We start from the raw sequence: 19,187 nt of genomic DNA, 5'->3' as shown, positions 1-19,187 counted from the left end.
ATGACGTGTGAAGGCTCCGGTGATGTTGCAGCTTCCTCAGTATGTATCTCTCCGTCTTCTTCTTGTTTTTTTTGTGTTTGTGGTTGCTGGTTTGCTTGCTCTTTTTTTCTTATTTTTTTTCTTTCTCACTGTCTCCTCTTGTTTGCAGGTGGTCGATGGCTTTATAGACATCACCGGTGTGGCTCTCGGACCGGGTAAAAGAGTGGAGTTTGGTGAGTCACCGGACTTCCAGTGGTGACTCACCATTGGGGCGACATGTGTGCGGCTGGAGTGACTCTTCTGGAAGCTTTCGACGAGACATGGCAGCGGTGGAGATGGTGGGAGTAGCTGCGGCGGCCGCGTGGCCCTAGGGTATCATCACCCTAGGGTTTGTGCTGGATGCGTGTGGGCTGTTGGATCTCTCAGATCTAACGGTTGTGATGCTGAGGCGGCTGGATGATATGGAAACATGAGGCGGCGGCGTGCGGGCCTAGGGTTAGAAAACCCTAGCTGAAACCCTAAATGTTTTAGGGTTTCCATCTGGTTTGGGCTAACTGTAAATGGGTTTAGGGTTATACTTGGGCTATTTCTGATCAGGACTGGTTGTAATCGGGCCAGAGTTGGGCCTTGGGTTGTATCTGTAATAAAATAATAATATTAAAAATAATATTAATAATAAAAATAATAATAATAGTAATAAATATAATAAAAAACCAAATATATATAAAAAAACTAGTGTCTTCAGCTGCCCCTCTTTGCTCATTCTTGTGTTAACAAGAATAGGGCAAAGACGAAAAGACAATAAGTTTTTTTTTCATTTGACTTCATTTGATTATGATGGTAATGTTAAACAAAATCTTCTTTGAGATTAGTTCTTTTCGTTATGAACTTTTCCACTGGGGATGATAATTTGTCTCCTTTTGTGATGTAATCTAGCAAAGAGTTGAACAAATTCTTCTCTCTCAGATGAGTTCTTCTCGTTATGAACACTTCTGGAAATGTTGATGCTGGTCTATCTTCTTCTGTGATAGAATCTTGCAAAAGGTTGAACAAGTTCTTCTTATTATGAATTTTCTCTGGAAAAGTGTATGCTAATCTATCTCCTTCTGTGATAGAGTCATGCAAAAGGTTGAACAAGTTCTTCTCATTATGAACTTCTTCTTCCTCTTCAGATGAGTTCTTTTTATTATGAACTTTCTCTGGAAAAGTTGATCCATCCAGTAAGCGAAAAGTTGAACAGGTTCTTCTCATTATGAACTTCTTTTTCTTTCTTCAGATGAGTTCTTCTTATTATGAACTTTCTCTGGAAATGTTGATCCATCAAGTAATGGATTTGAGCAAAAGGTTGAATAAGTTCTTCTCATTATGAACTTCTTCTTCCTTCTTCAGATGAGTTCTTCTCATTATGAACTTCTTCTTCCTTCTTCCATCAAGTGATGGATTTGAGCAAAAGGTTAAATAAGCTCTTTTCATTATGAACTTCTTCTTCCTTCTTCAGATGAGTTCTTCTCATTATGAACTCTTCTGGAAAAGCTGATCCATCAAGTGATGGATTTGAGCAAAAGGTTAAACAAGCTCTTCTCATTATGAACTTATTCTTCATTCTTCATATGAGTTCTTCTCATTATGAACTCTTCTGGAAAAGATGATCCATCAAGTGATGGATTTGAGCAAAAGGTTAAACAAGCTCTTCTCATTATGAACTTCTTCTTCCTTCTTCAGATGAGTTCTTCTCATTATGAACTCTTCTGGAAATGTTGATCCATTGAATGATGGATTTAAATCTTTGCTAAAATCTTTGAAATTCCTGTCAAAATTCAACATGGATAAAATGAATGAAAATGCACCTATTTTTGCAAATGCCTAAATATGATGCATGAATATTAAGTTCATTTTTATTTGATTTCAAATTGGTGAACTTAGTATTTCTTCAGTTGTGTAGAAATCCAATAAATCTTTCCTCTTCGAATGGAGAATCTATCATCTTTGAAGAGTGTAGATGTAGATATGCCTGAATTTTTGCATAATGTCACAAAACCACTTGAGAATAAAACTCAATAGTATAGGCTCTTGAAAAACTCGCACTCATGCAACATGTTGATTCTGATAACAACTCATCTGATTATGAAGTGATCTTTCAAGATGATTTCACAAATATTGATAGTTCTTTTGATACCAAGAAAATCCTGAATTTTGATTCTGATGAGGAGAGTAAACTGTTATACTTGACGAAAATGGGATACTCAAATGCTATGTCTTCAATAGCCATGGAGAGATGTGGTCCGGATTCATCAATTGTAGAGTTGACAGATTTTATATATGCTGCTCAAATGGCTAAGGCTGCTGACACACTTTTTTTGGTAAAAGATAGGAAGCCATTATACAATGATCCTAATTACAAGAAAAGGCAAAACTTGGGCTATGATTTTCTTAAAAAAGAAGAAGCAGAGGAAGCTTGAAAAGAAGCTTCTTAATGAAGACAATCATACAGTTCATCTTTCAATTCTAGTGATTGGTTCTGTGGTTCCTACCGAACCAGATCAGATAACTCAAAGAACACTTCCAGAAGATGCTATTGGGTCTCCTTATTTCTACTATGAGCAAATTCATCTTTTAAATCTAATAATTAGTTTTGGGGTTTATACCAAACCAGATCAAATAACTCAAAGAACACTTCCAGAAGATGCTATTGGGTCTCCTTATTTCTACTATGAGCAAATTCATCTTTCAAATCTAATAATTGGTTTTGGGGTTTATACCAAACCAAATCAGATAACTCAAAGAACACTTCCAGAAGATGCTATTGGGCCTCCTTATTTCTACCATGATAACGTGGCACTTGCTCCAGTTAATGTTTGGACTAGAATATCACAGTACTTATTCGATGTAGAGCCATAATTTGTAGATTCGAAGCATTTTCATGCTGCTACACTGAAAAGGGGCTATATTCATAATCTGCCAATTGAGAACAGATTTCTTCTTGTTCCGCTTCCAAATAACTCTATGATGGTGATAATTTGCTTACTTTGTATTCCATGCCTTTAAAAGTATTAACATAAAGTGATATTCAGAAATCTTTAACTTATTTCAAAATTATATTAATCCATTTACAAAATAAAAGAATAAGTTGAATTTTCGAAAATAAATTGAATCTCAAATAAATTGAATTTAGAGAAAATAAACTTAGAATTTATTAATAAATAGATAGAATTGTATTCAAAGTTATGGCAAGCATAGGAATGATAAAAATTCAAATGACTCAACAAATTATTAGCATAAGTATTTCTAAATTAATCAAATTGATATAATTTAGAGTACTGATGTAAGCTTTTGTCTGAAAGATCTCAAACGTTGTCAGAATGCTTGTAGATGTGAAGTTCCTCCCAAACTATCAAAATCTTAAGAGGATTCAATTTCCAGATGCCTAATATCAACATGCATTTGAGCTGCCCTTTCAGGTTTTCTACTCAAATCCTTCATTTGGTTACAAGATGCCCTTTGCGGGTTTTTATCTTGACCTTTTTTTTTCTTTTTTTTTCCTTCTTCTTCTCTTTTTTTTTTCTTTTCATTTTTTCTTCAAGCATAATATTTCTTGACAGAATCCGAGTTTATTGGATTTCTCAGAATTTTTCCATCCATTTATGCCAAGATCAATGCTCCTCCGGAAAAGGCCTTTTTTACAACGTATGGCCCTTCCCAATTAGGCATCCATTTCCCACGGAAATATTTATGTATAGGCAAGATCTTTTTTAGTACTAGATCACCCTCTTGGAATTCTCTTGGATGTACTTTCTTGTCATGAGACTTCATCATCCGTTTCTGATACATCTGTCCATGGCAAATAACTTTCAATCTTTTCTCCTCAATAAGGTTCAACTGATCAAATCTAGCTTGGATCCATTCAGATTCATCCAATTTTGTTTCTCTCAAAATTTGAAGTGATGGAATCTCAACTTCAATTGGTAAGACTGCTTCCATCCCATAGACTAAAGAAAAAGGCGTTGCCCCAGTAGATGTTCGAACAGTAGTTCGGTATGCATATAAAGCAAAAGGTAACTTCTCGTACCAATCTTTATAAGTTTTAGTGGTCTTTGTAATGATTCTCTTGATGTTCTTATTTGCTGCTTCAACTGTCTCATTCATCTTTGGACGATATGCCACTGAGTTTGCATGTTTGATTTTAAACTGTGCACAAAGTTCGGTCATAATTTTGTTGTTCAGGTTCAGAGCATTATCTGTAATGATCCTTTCTGGTAGGCCATACCGGAAAATTATTTATTTCTTTATGAATTTGCAGACTGTGGACCTCTTAATATTGGCATATGAAGCAGCTTCAACCCATTTGGTAAAATAATCAATTGCCACAAGGATGAAGCAATGTCCATTCGATGCTTTTGGTGTGATTGCCCTAATGACATCTATTCCCCACATAGAAAATGGCCAGGGTGCTGTCATTACATGTAAAGGAGATGGGGGTACATGAATCTTGTCTTCATATATCTGGCATTTATGACATTTCCTTGCATAATCAATGCAATCTGTGTGCATGGTAGCCCAATAGTATCCATATCTCATTATTTTTCTAGCCATGGAAAGACCATTTGCATGTGTTCCACATATTCCACTGTGTACTTCTTCAATGATGCTTCTGGCTTCGCTGGTATTTAAACATCTCAATAGCATTTGATCATTGCTTCTTCTATACATAGTCTCGCCATCAAGAAAATATCCAGCAGCCATTCTTCTCAAGGTTCTTTTATCAATTTCAGATGCATTTTGTGGATAACTTTGATTTTTAATATATTGCAGATATCATGATACCATGGTTTACCATCTACCTCTTCTTCCACACTATAACAATGTGCAGGAATTTCATATACTTGCATTTTGATTGGCATCATATCAACTTTCTTAGTTGCCTGAAACATAGCAGCTAATGTAGCCAAAGCATCTGCCATTTGATTTTCTTCTCGTGGGAGATAATTGAAGGTGACTCTCTCAAATTCTTTCACTAATTCGAGGGTAAAATTTCGGTATTCCAACAATTTGGGATCTTTTGTTTCCCATTCACCTCGTAATTGATACACCACTAACGATGAATCTCCATATATCTTGAGACATTTGATTTTTCTTTCTATAGCTGCTTTTAATCCCATGACACAAGCTTCATATTCCGCCATGTTATTAGTGCAAAAGAACTCCAATCTACTTGTAAAGGGATAATAAATATTTTCTGGAGAAATTAATATTGCCCCGATTCCTCGTCCCAAGGCGTTGGATGCTCCGTCAAAGTAAAGCTTCCAAGATGCATTATTTGTTCCGACTTCTTCATTCATGGATATGCATAACAAATCTTCATCTGGAAAATTAAAACTCAAAGGCTGATAATCATTCGATACACGACTGGCCAGAAAATCAGCTATGATACTTCCTTTTATTGCTTTTTGGTTGACATATACAATATCAAACTCGGATAATAACATCTGCCATCTAGCCATTATGCCTGTCAAAGCTGGTGATTCCATTAAGAATTTCAAAGGATCAAGTTTGGATATCAACCAAGTAGTATGATATAACATATATTGTCTGAGTCTTCGAGTAGCCCACACCAAGGCATAACATGATTTTTGTATTGGTGGATATCGAATTTCACAATCAGTAAATTTCTTGCTCAGATAATAAATGGCTTTTTCTTTTCTTCCAGATTCATCATGCTGTCCTAGTACACATCCCATCGAATTTTCAAAGACTGTCAAGTAGAGAATTAACGGTCTATCAGGCATTGGTGATACTAAAATTGGGGCATTGGATAAATATTTCTTAATAATATCCAAAGTTTCTTGACATTCATCATTCCAGACTTCAGGATTGTTCTTTCGAAGTAATTTGAACACTGGATCACATTTGTCAGTTAATTGAGAAATGAACCGAGATATATAATTTAATCTTCCCAAAAAGCCTCGAACTTTTTTTTTGTATTGGGTGGTGGAAGATCTTGAATTTCTTTTACTTTATCTGGATCAATCTCGATTCCTTTTTTGCTGACCACAAATCCTAAAAGCTTCCCAGAAGTTACCCCAAAAGTGCATTTAACGGGGTTGAGCTTTAATTGATACTTTCTCAATCTCTGGAAAAGCTTTCTCAAATTTTGAATATGTTCTTCTTCGGTTCGGGATTTGGCAATCATGTCATCTACATATACTTCAATCTCTTTGTGCATCATGTCATGAAACAAAGTTACCATGGCTCTTTGATACGTTGCCCCTGCATTTTTCAATCCAAATGGCATTACTTTATAGCAGAAAGTGCCCCACATGGTTACAAATGTTGTTTTTTCCATGTCTTCAGGATTCATTTTTATCTGATTATATCCTGAAAAGCCATCCATGAATGAAAACCATGCGTGTCCTGCAGTATTGTCCACCAAGGTGTCTATGTGGGGTAATGGAAAGCTATTTTTCGGACTAGCTTTGTTGAGATCTCTGTAATCCACACACATTCGAACTTTTCCATTTTTCTTTGGTACTGGAACAATGTTGGCTACCCATTCTGGGTATTTGGCTGCCTGCAGGAAACCTGCATTAATATGTTTCATCACTTCCTCTTTGATCTGTAACAACATTTCTGGCCTCATTCGCCTGAGATTTTGTTGGACCGGTTTATATTCTGGATTGATTGGAAGCTTGTGCATCACTATATATGTACTCAAACCAGGCATATCTTGATAAGACCAGGCGAAGATATCTTTGAACTCTTGAAGGAGATCTATCAATTTTTGTTTTATCTGGATTGTCAGAGTAATACCAATTTTCACCTCTTTCATTTCTTCATCTGTTCCCAGATTCACAGTCTCAATCTCTTCTTTGTGAGGTAAAATTTGTTTATCTTCTTTTTCTACCAGTCTTAATAATTCAGTAGGAACATCACATTCCAGTTCATCCTCACACTCATTGATTTCCTCCAGACATATGAGCTGCTCTAAATTTATCTCTCGATTAAATTTAGGAATATACATGCTATTAACATTGTGACACCTGCAAATTTAAGTCGGACATATTTCCGAAAGAATATAGTAAATTTATGAAATAAATAAATGTAAAAAAATGTAAAAATGATTGCCATCTGAAAATTTTAAAGAAAATTTCTTATATATTTAATATTAGGTGAACTTAACATAATTTCCTTTACAAGATAACAAAAAGTTTTCATACTTTTGGGCTAAACATAAAGATTAGTTCTGAATATTACTTTGTGTTAATATTAAAAACTACATGAAGGTCTTCAGTGGTCCAATTGTTGAGTGTTTCTCCAGGAAAACATGGGCGAATCCTATCCAAGTATTTGCCAGTCTTGTTGTCATTCATGATCATGTTGATAAATAATCCATTCATAGCTTCTTCAACTATGCTTTGATCTTTCGTCAACTTTTCTTCTTTAAAGGCCTCAAAAAGCTGTTGTTCTACATTAATTGTTCCCCCTGATCTGAATATGGTCTTCAACTGTGGGAAAACATGTGTTCCCACAGGATTTCTTCTCCTTTCAACCTTGCCTTTCTATCTTCACACCTTCTTTTCATCTCTTTGTTCTTTTGCTGAAAATTGGGCTTAAATCCAAGCCCAAAACAATCTTTCTTCATCTTTATACTTACAGGAACTGAACTCCCTTGAAGATTCTTTCCTAAACCTTTCCCAGTTCTGTCGTACCATCATCTTGGTACAATCAGACAATCTGGGATATGGAATTTTGCTTCCTTCTGCAATAAAGGTTGCATTGACAAATTCAAGAGCTCGGAAAGAACATTCGAGAGCATCATCATTGGTTTCAATAAATGGAACATCACTTGTTATAGACGCAATGATTTCTTCTTCAGCTCCTACGCATATTAGTTGTCCATCAACAACGAATTTTAATTTCTGATGTAATGAAGAAGGAACGGCTCCTGCAGAATGAATCCATGGCCTCCCTAATAAACAATTATATGTAGGGTGGATGTCCATCACCACAAAGTCAATATTGTACACGACTGGTCCGATTAACAACGGTATTTCCATTTTCCCAAGCACCTCTTTTTGAGTGCCATCAAAAGCTCGCACTACATTCTGATAACTTTTCATGTGTGATTTATCCACAGGCATTCTTTAAAGTGTGACTAGAGGCATCAAGTTAAGAGCGGATCCATTGTCAATCAATACTCCTGGCAAAACATGACCATGACAATGTGTGGTAATATTCAAAGCTTTTATTGACCCCATTCCCCCTTCAGGTATTTCATCATCCGTGAACGTTATGTAATTGTCAGCGGCTATATGTCCCACAATTCTATCAAGTTTATTGAGGGATATATCTTCAGGGATAAAGGTTTGATTAAGCATTCTCATCAAAGCATTTCTGTGTGCTTCTGAATTCATCAATAGATCAAGAATAAAAATTCGTGCTTGTTGTTTATGTAGTTGTTCAACCACACTATACTCACTATGTTTCAGGAATTTCAAAAATTCTTGCGCTTGTTTTTCTGTTACAGGCTCATTGAATGCTGGAGGGGGTTCATCATCAAATACCTTTTGGGGTATTACCATGGCTTTTCCTTTTGCTTTCATCTGTTCTGATGCATTTGATGTTTCGGGAGAGTAACATCTCCCACTTCTTGTAAAGAATCCGACTTCACTCACTGCTTCAGACGTCGAATCCAGACTCTGTATTTTCTCTTCTATTTTTTTCAGAGAAACAGATCCTCCTACCATTGAAACATTGGTAGTATAATTCCAAGGTACCCTGTGGGTATCCTTGTATGGAAATGGTAGAGGAGTGGTGATAACTACTTTCGGCTTTGTTGGTGCAGGAATCACTGTAGATGATTTCACATTAATGATCACAGGATCACTTGTTCTCTGATTAGGTTTAGAATCTTCTGATGAGCAAACATCATCTTCTTTTTTCCCTGGTTCTTCTTCAAAGAATTCTATCTCTCTGTTATTCATCAATTTTTGCATCAAATCCCTAAACTCAGGACATAGTTGAATTTCATGCCCCTTCTCTTGATGATATTCACAATAATTCTTGCCTTCATTATGCTTTGGCCTGAATTGTTGTGGAATTATACCGGCTAAAGAGAGTTGTTGAAATATCCAAACAAAAGGAGATTTAATTTCAGAAACGTCAGTTTTTTCTTTCTTTCTGTTCTCGTCCTGAATTGCATTCACGTTTTTATCTCCATGATTTGACAATGGATGATTTGATGTAGATGGTGAATTGAATTCCAACTTTCCAGTGTTGATCAAATTTTGAACCACCCTTTTGAATGCCAAACAGATTTCAATATAATGACCCGTAATTCCTTCATGGTAAATACAATGTGCCTTTACATCATACCATGGAGGGAATGGTGGTTGCATGGGAACCAAAGGATAGGGTCGTATGACATCTGCTTTTAATAGTGAATCATAGATCTCAGCATAGGGTACTGGTAAAGGTGTAAAAGACAACCTTTCATTTTCCTTTCGAGATCCTCTGAACTCTGCTCGATTAGTGTTTGTTTCTTCTTTCTTAACCCTTGGATGGGTTATTGTAACACTTTTTGATGAATCCTTGTTGTAAGAGTTTGCATTGTTGACTTCATTCTCTTTTTTCCGGTACATAGGTCTTTTGGAACTAGACCCCTCATTTGATTCAATTTTGCCACTTTTCAAGACATTTTCAATGAGTTCTCCAGAAATGACCAAATCTGCAAAATTTCTGGTTGCATTCCCCATTAGATGATTTAAATAAGGAGCTTTCAATGTATGGACAAATATTACTGTGGCCTCTTTTTCTGACAAAGGTGGTTGAACTTGGGCTGCTGTGTAACGCCATCTTTGAGCATGCTGTCTGAACGTTTCGTTATTCTTTTTCTCCAAATTTTGGAGAGTATATCTATCAGGGACCATGTCTGTTACGTGGCGGTACTGCTCTAGGAATGCTTTAGCCAGATCTTTCCAGGATCTAATGTTGGCTTTGGTCAATTGAGTATACCATTTTAAGGCTGGTCCTGTCAAACTATCTTGAAAGCAGTGAATTAACAATTTCTCGTCTTTCACATATCCTGTCATTCTGCGACAAAACATAGTAATGTGAGATGAAGGGCATGCGGTACCGTCATATCTATCAAATTCGGGAACTTTGAACTTGATGGGGAGGATTAGGTCTAGAACCAAACTCAACTCACTAGCGTCGAACCCATAGAATGATTCAGTTATTTCCACGGATTTCATTCGTTCTTCTAAGCTCCTGATCTGTCTGGTCAATTCTTCATTTACTTTTTCCTTCTCATTCAGCTCATTCAAATCTGGGATTAGATGCTCAGTATTAAAATCCCCTATTTTCACATATGATATAAGTGGATTTTTGCTTGAAGATGCAGGATCCACTTGTCGATTTTCATGTGGTTTGGATTCTTGAAATGCTGATGTACGAGCATTGATTTGTATAGGTGTAGTACCAGAGTGATAAATTGGTTCTGGTGGGAAACCTAGAGGATACATGGGTTCTTGGTCGAAAGATACAGGATTTTCATGCATTTTTCCAATGATAGCCTGCCTTTTAAACATGTCTTCTATTTTCTGCATCATGCTGTCTTGTGAGTTTGCAATACTGGCTTCAATTTTCTCTAGCTTCATTCTCATTTCTGCTTGTTCTTTATTATGTTGTTCCTCAATACGTTGTATTTTATCCTCCATAACTCTCTTAGTAGCTTGTCTAGTACCGTAGTGATGTTGTATTTCTATTTTGGCCAGAATAACTGCGATTGAAAAATCTTTGATTTATTTTTTTTCAAATTTTAATTAATGAATATAATTATACATAAAGAAAATAATGCAATGAATAATGAATGTATGCAGAATGCATATATGCAAAAGGTATTGATCCCAAAAATTTAACTGTCATAGAACAACTTTCATCGGTATACAAAAGTTTCTTTATAATAGTTCATAACTACAGATAAGGCGTAGCTTTCCTATTAAGCTCTATAATTTCTTTCATTAGCCATGACACCTTCTTTCCGAACTTAGAAACTGGATCAACGTGATGCTCAATTATTTTTGCTTCAACAGCTAGTTCCCCAACATATCTAGCAACTTAGCTCATTTGTACCATGGCCTCGAATACCATATTACTTCTTTCTTCACTTCTTTCTACATAGAAATCAATTGATTTTTGCCATTGTTCATTAGTTCCTTTGAGAGTTTGCTCTAACTCAGTGATTCTGACTTGACAATTGTGTAGAGTTTTTTCAAGATCTCTAATGTGTCTTCGCAGTGAAGCACTTTCCTCATTACTTTCTTTGGGATCACTAGGTCCTAGACGAACCTTTTCTTGAAATAATGACTCTTCAAGTTGCAAAATGTAAGCATTAAACTCTGAGTTTTTATTTCTAGACTGATCCAGATCTTCTTCAAGTTTTGTTCGTGCTTCTTGCGTTCTTTGATTAAGCTTCTGGATTTGAACATTCTTGTTTCTGTATCTTTGCATCCAATTGCTAGCCACTTCTTGCTCTACCTCAAGTTTGGTGTTGAAATTCTTTCTTTCCAGCTCCCATTTTTCTTTTTCAACATTGAACTCTTCAATCCTTTGGCCTCTGACTTCAAGTTCGGCAATCAGATGGTTCATTTCAGATTCAAATCCCTTGAACATGATATTTTTCTCACCCTCAAATTTATCAAGAATGTCACTCTTCATCTCTTCTAAATCTTTGGCTCGATCCATTTCTCTTTGCATTTCATTCATGATCTCGCGATGTTCAGCTTTGTGTTTTATAATTCGCTCTCTTCTGTCAACCTCAAAATCTTCCATGTTTTGCTTTCCTTTCTCAAGGCTTTTGAGTAGACAACTATTCTTTCCTTTCAGATCTTCAACTCGACTTTTCTCGATGTTCAATTCTCTGGTCATCTGTACTCTTGATCGGCTTGGTCCTGATGCTTTCTGGGATTTATATAACTCCTGGTAATTTTTCTTTAATGCTCTAAATTCACCATCAACTTTTTCTTTGTTTTCTCTCAACATTGCATATTGTGATGAATGAAAATCAATGTCAACACCCAACATAGCTTTATCTCGTCTCATTTGCTCTAATTCTCTTGACTAATCTTCTCTTTCTGCTTCAAACTCAGCTCTCAGGATTTTAATCTCTGATAGAACCACCTTAATGCGATCTTCCATAGAGATATCCTCAGTTTGGTCTGGTAGAGGAATATTTTCATTTTTCCTGACAGATCTCCATTCCTCATAATCAGGAGTTAGCATTTCTTTTGCTGCTTTAGCTCGGATACAAAAAGTTGTTTTCCAAGCTGTAAAGGCTTCCATGATATTTCTTTTATAATTTTTGCTGTGGAATGCGAACTCAGATGAATGTAATCCAACAGTGACAGGTACAAATTGACGACCTTCATACTGTCTTATGACCAGAAGTGGTGCATATCCAATTCCTCCCCACAATCCGAGCAGCATTATCCAGTTGTAATCACCACATTTGTAAAAGAATTCCCTTTGGATTTGCCACGGGGCTCGCCAAACAATGTCATTGCTTTGCAGATTTCGAAAGGCATTAATCCACATATCTTTCTTAATTTCTTTCGGCCATTCTTGCTCCAGAAATTCTTTTAATGGTGAGTAATCCGTATTAAAGCACCGGTATGAAACCTTTTCTGTCCTCCAGAAATGGCTACGGATCCAAACATATAACAATTGGGTACACCCTGAGAATCGTCCACCTCCTAGCTTTCTACAAGCGTTTAACGATCTGAAAGTCTCTGCTAGAATTGCAGAAGCAGGATTAATCTTTTTTGGTAGCTGCTCAAACAAATCTACTACTGCAGCTTCAATATATCCCAATACTTTTGGGAAGATGACTATACCATACATACCCAGAGCAAAGAGATCGAATCATACTTTAGTGTCTGGATAACTCTGAATAAGTTCTTTAATGTTGGTCCAAGCAATGCCTTCGCTTTCGCCCTTTTGTTTTGTACGGGATACCACCCATTCCTCTCGTACTCCAGCAATCTTTGCTAATTTAACTCGAAAAGGTTGAGTTTTAATTAACTTTGAATAAATTCGATTCTCCAAAGCCCCTTCTATATGTAGCAAAGTTGTGTACTCTTCAATAGTAGGGACCAAGTCCTCTTTATTGAGAGTGAAGCAATTATACCCTGGATTCCAGAATTGAATTAGGGCTCGAAGTAAGTCATCATCAACTTCGACATAGAGCAAATATGGGATGTCTCCGTAAGTCTGATAAAACTGCAACTTTTTGTTTGAGTCCCAACTTTCCCAAATGCTTCTCAAATCTTGTATATCATTTCTTTTTAGCGAAACTGGAGCATAATTGGCCAAGTCAGATACATAGTCATCTTGCAGACTGTCTCCTCCTTGTCTTTGTAAGTCCTCAGCCCACTGTCTTACTTCCGAGTTTAGAACTATTTGATTTGAACACTTTTTATCCATGGATGAAGGTTTTCCAATGAGACAATTAACACGAGGATCAATGCCTTTTATCCTGTATGATGCTATGCAAACAGAAGAAATAAAGAAAACACAAAAAGAAATGAATTAGTTTATATAAAAAAAAAGAATTTAATAATAATGTCTACCTAAATATCTTTATTTAAACATGCTTTCTTCATAATTTAAATAATTTAAATTCACATGTAATTTAATTAGTAAGAAAATAAATTAATTAATTAAAAGGAAAGTTAGAATTCATTTCTCCTGTGTGTACACCTATTTTGGACAAAATTTCGGCATGACTTCAGATCGGACGAGTTTCTAGGGTTTATTATATGCAGGGTTTCAGATCTAAGAATAAAGGTACCCGAATTGTCCTTATTAGTGCCCCTTGGGCTGTTAACCCTCAATCCTAGTTCATTACAGACTAAAGTGGATCGAGTTCAATTCGAGGGGATACACTTCTCTATGCCTGACACGGAGAATAAATTCTCACGAAGACATAGAGCATATGAACCCCGAAAGTTACTTGCTAGGTCTGACACGGAGAATAAATTCTCACGAAGACGTCGCTTTCACTTCCACTTAAAAGGGACAAACTCAATTATAGAGCTTTATGTAATGAAATGCAAGTGTTGTGTGTGAGGAGAAATATTCAAACCTCTGACAGAAAAATAAATAATGAAAATATTTGCAAATAAAATGAAATATATATAAATACTATAAAAATAATAAGTATGTAAAAATTTGAAAAGAAAGAATTATAAATTAAATATATGAATTTTTAATTTATAATTAATAGAGACAATTTATAATTGATTTTAAAAGTTTGACCAGCGGTCCCCAGCGGAGTCGCCAAGCTGTCGTAATCGGTTTTCGTCCGGGCACGATTTTTTTTTACTTGGCAGGAAAAATAATATTTAATAAATGGTTTTTTTAAATATAATTTGGGAGTCGCCATCGGCCTTTTGGGTTAGGTAGGTCGAATACCTAAAAATTATCTTTTAAAAGAGTTTTAAGAAAACATCAGTTAAAAGATGAACTGATCTGCGTTTATAACCAAAAATTCGTTCTTTTTAATAATAAAAAGGGATTCGTGGTCGGTTACGTTTAGGGAATGATTAGCACCCCTACAACGCCCAAAATTGGTACTTTTTAATTATAAATTGTCTCTATTATTAAAAATTCAAAATATATTTAATTTATAATCCTATTTAATTCAAATATTTTTAAGAAAATATATTAAACATAAATAAGATATTTACTTATTTAGAAATATCAGAAAATGACTTCTAGATGCCTTAAGATAGCTCTTTTCTTCGATATTAATAAATATTATAATAATTTAAATAAAATTAAATTATATATTTTTTATAATATTTAATTTTAAAATACCAGAATAGGACATCCAGTTGTATTAAGACTGTCATTTTCTTTGATATTGAAAAATAAATAAATATTAAAATATGATAAAAATAATTTATGTAAAATCAAATTAAGATTTAATATAAATTATTATTTATTTATTATATATATTATTTATATTTATATGACTATATAATAATAATAAATATAATATTTAAATATAAACAAGTAAAATTAAAACATAAATAAACAATAATAAAAATAAAATTAGAACTATATATTTAAAAGCAGTAAAACTTTATAATAAATGAAAATATTTAAAATTAGTGACTAAATTATAATCTAATAAAATTAAATACCTAATTCGTAATTAATTATTTAAAATTACAGGGATTAAACATGTTATTCTCCTTATTTATTAATTTGGTGACTAAAATAAAATTATATCAAATTCATATATCAAATTAAAATAAATTGAAATATATTGTTCGGGGTTTAAAATATCAATTATTAAAATTAATGGACTAATTATGATATTTATCCTAAATATATTATTTTAATATAAAGGACTAAAATAAATAAAATTAAAATTAAAGAACCGAATTAAAAGGATTATAAATTGATTTAGTGACTAAAATGTAAGGATTATAAATTAGGATGGCTGCGGAAAGGGTTTAACTTTTAGTTAATTACAGACAGACCCCTCCCCAAAACGACGTCGTTTGGGGAGGGCTATTTAAGCCCCTAACCGGCTGGCCCGAAGGGCCAGCTCTCATTTATCGCTTTCACTTTCTCTCTCTTCTCTGAGAGAGTTTAAAACTCTCTCGCTTCTCTCTAAAACAGAGAGAATGGCACCGGCCGGCAGCCGTTCGCCGGCATTAACCCCACCGCCGGCCACCGTATCTGGTGGTCGGAATTTTTTTTTATACCTAAATATAGATCGAACCATCCTATTGATGGTTCCGATAACCGTTTCCCTTAAAACACTCCCGATCGGAGCAAATCTACGAAAATACCTTCGGTTTTCGAAGGTTTCCGATGACGTGTGAAGGCTCCGGTGATGTTGCAGCTTCCTCAGTAAGTATCTCTCCGTCTTCTCCTTACTTTTTTTTTTGTGTTTGTGGTTGATGGTTTGCTTGCTCTCTTTTTTTCTTGTTTTTTTTCTTTCTCTCTGTCTCCTCTTGTTTGTAGGTGGTCGATGGCTTTATAGCCATCACCGGTGTGGCTCTCGGACCGGGTAAAAGAGTGGAGTTTGGTGAGTCACCGGACTTCCAGTGGTGACTCACCGTTGGGGCGACATGTGTGCGGCTGGAGTGACTCTTCTGGAAGCTTTCGACGAGACATGGCAGCGGTGGAGATGGTGGGAGTAGTTGCGGCAGCCGCGTGGCCCTAGGGTATCATCACCCTAGGGTTTGTGCTGGATGCGTGTGGGCCGTTGGATCTCTCAGATCCAACGGTTGTGATGCTGAGGCGGCTGGATGATATGGAAACATGAGGCGGCGGCACGCGGGACTAGGGTTAGAAAACCCTAGCTGAAACCCTAAATGTTTTAGGGTTTCCATCTAGTTTGGGCCAACTGTAAATGGGTTTAGGGTTATGCTTGGGCCATTTCTGATCGAGCCTGGTTGTAATCGGGCCAGAGTTGGGCCTTGGGTTGTATCTGTAATAAAATAATAATATTAATAATAAAAATAATATTAATAATAAAAATAATATTAATAATAAAAATAATAATAATAGTAATAAATATAATAAAAAACCAAATATATATAAAAAAACTAATGTCTTCAGAACGGAAACAAGCTTTCAGGGTCGAAATGACAACCTCCCATTAAAAATCTCAATGTACAGATTTATTTGATTTTGACTGACGTTTTTTTTCATATGAACCCTAAACCCAAAGATATAATTTGTGATTTTTTAAAGTAAAACCCATGTTGGAAGGGAACTCAAAAGTAAGTCAGACGTGATTTTCTTTATTCACTGGAAACGATGATAATAATTTTTAAGGACTCATCTTCGCAGAGGTGCATCTATTGTAGTGGTATCATATTACCTTCCCACAGTACTGACCGGGTTTCGATTCCCCAGATGCGCATTTTGATTTTAAGAGTTCATTTTTACTGATTCTGGTGCATCTTGTAATTTTTAATGAAGTTGATTTTGAAACGTCTTGTAATTTAAGAGTTAATTTTTGCTGTCTTGTCTTATTTCCATTCTTCCTTCTTCCTTCTTCTACCTTTATTTCCAATCTCTAAGCTTTGTACAGAGATTGGAACTTTCTGTATCTTGCCACTCGACCAATCAGACCGAGGTAAATTCTTCTTCCCTTTTCCTTGTCGATTCTAAAATAGTGTCATGAGCAAATCCAAGTTTAAAGAGGTTTCAGGAAAGGATGAGTTTTTCATCTTCTGCTTCTTCATTTTTCCTATTCATTTTATCATTGTAACATGAAAAATAATATTTTTGATCACTAGCTTATTTGGTTCGAGATGCTAGAGGTGTGGAAGAACAAAGAAAAAGAGACGGTGATGGGGCTCTAGAGAAGACTTGTTTTACTACAAAATTTGAGGCAATACACTCCTTGTTCTCTGTGTGGATCATGATTCAAATGATGAAATGTTTGGGTGACCTGTATATATGCTTGCTATGCCGTTTAGTGTGTTCAAGATGCTCTTATGCTCCTTTAATGGTGAAATTTGGTTGGATGTGGTATCCACTTTTAAAGCCTCCAATATTTCTGTTGATGTATGGGAAGGATTTAGGGGTTTAGAAATAAAGTTTAGGGTGGTTTGGGTCATTTTTGGACCCAATTTGTGAATTCTCGAGATTGGATTTTGGAACTAGGACTAGGAGCACCACTTTCGACACTTCTATCCTAGAATCATGTCTGGTTTTAAAACCATACTAAAAATTTTGAAATGTTTCGAGATTAAAATTTTGTTTAGGACGATTCGAGTCAATTTGGGCCTAAATGATCTAAAAGACACTTTAAAACCTAATTTGGTCCTCTAACAATCCTAAAATGACCTCTTTAGGACGAAATTGGTGTCTCAATGGCCAAAACATCATAACAAGTATGAAAATCATCAAAAATATATAAAATGATCAAAATGCCCATAGAAGTTGAAATTCTCAAAATAGTTTTAATGCGTATTAATTAGTTTTAGAATCATGAGAAATGAGTAAAATTCCCCTTAAATTTTATTAATGAATATTGGTCAAAATTAAACGTTAGTAGTACTTTTATTTTAAAATAAAATGTTTATGATCAAAATATTCTAAAAAGATAACGATCAAATTAGGTTTAGTGAGATAAGATAATAGGTCCCTTAAACAAGGTTAGGGATTTAAATCTTATTGTTTGTGAAGGGAGGAAAATAGGTTGGTAGGGCCGCCCTAACCTCTGTAATATCCGATCTGAATTAGTCGGTCAATAGATCGAATATTTAACATAATGCCATTATTTTTTCTGCAATACTATAAACACGTGACAACTACCTATTAATAAAACTAGCAGTTAATGCGCTCAAATCTCAAGTCTCAATTCTACAATTAGTCCGGTAAATAAACCGAACGCACACGAACGGATGTATGTTCATATTCGTTCATTTAATAAATAAACGAACATAAACAAACACGAACATAAATTTTTTTGTTCATGTTCGTTCATTAAGGAATATAGCTCGTTAATGTTTGCTCATTTAAATGATAAACCAACGTAAACGAACACAAACGAACGAACAACACAAATACAAAAAATAAACTTATTCGAACACAACAAATGAATGTAAAAAAAATAAACAACAAGAATAACAACTTAAAATTCTTTAATATAGCCTACAATTTCAGAGTTAATTTGTTCGAATACGACAAAAACATACATAAATCATAAATAAGCTATATGAACATAATAAAGTCTTAAAGTTAATTTTTTCAACAAAACAATATTCTTGAAATCTAATAACTTCAAAAATCTTCGTAACATATTCAACTTACCCTCTGTTCAAACAATGAACAAATATAAATGAACGAACATAAACGAACATATAATCGAACGTTCACGAACGTAAATGAACGAATGAGCTTTTGTTCTTATTCTTTCATTTAATTAAACGAACGTAAAATCTTATTCATATTCGTTTATTTAATGAATAAACGAACTTCCCACCTAAAAGTTAATAAATAATTCGCTGAACTTTCAATTCATTTACATACCTATTTACAATAGATTCTGATTATCTTTTTTATAGATAAGGTGCGCCCATCTTTAACAAGCAAACCATTTCTTTTCCATTCCCACGTTTTCCCGGCAACCAAACAGGACAAATCATGAAATCCATTTAAAAAAAATATTGAAATCGAAT

This window comes from Hibiscus syriacus, unplaced genomic scaffold, assembly GCF_006381635.1.
Source record: "Hibiscus syriacus cultivar Baekdansim isolate YM2019G1 unplaced genomic scaffold, ASM638163v2 tig00110577_pilon, whole genome shotgun sequence".
In the NCBI taxonomy this organism is placed as follows: Eukaryota; Viridiplantae; Streptophyta; class Magnoliopsida; order Malvales; family Malvaceae; genus Hibiscus; species Hibiscus syriacus.
Note: the sequence above shows the minus strand (reverse complement) of the source record.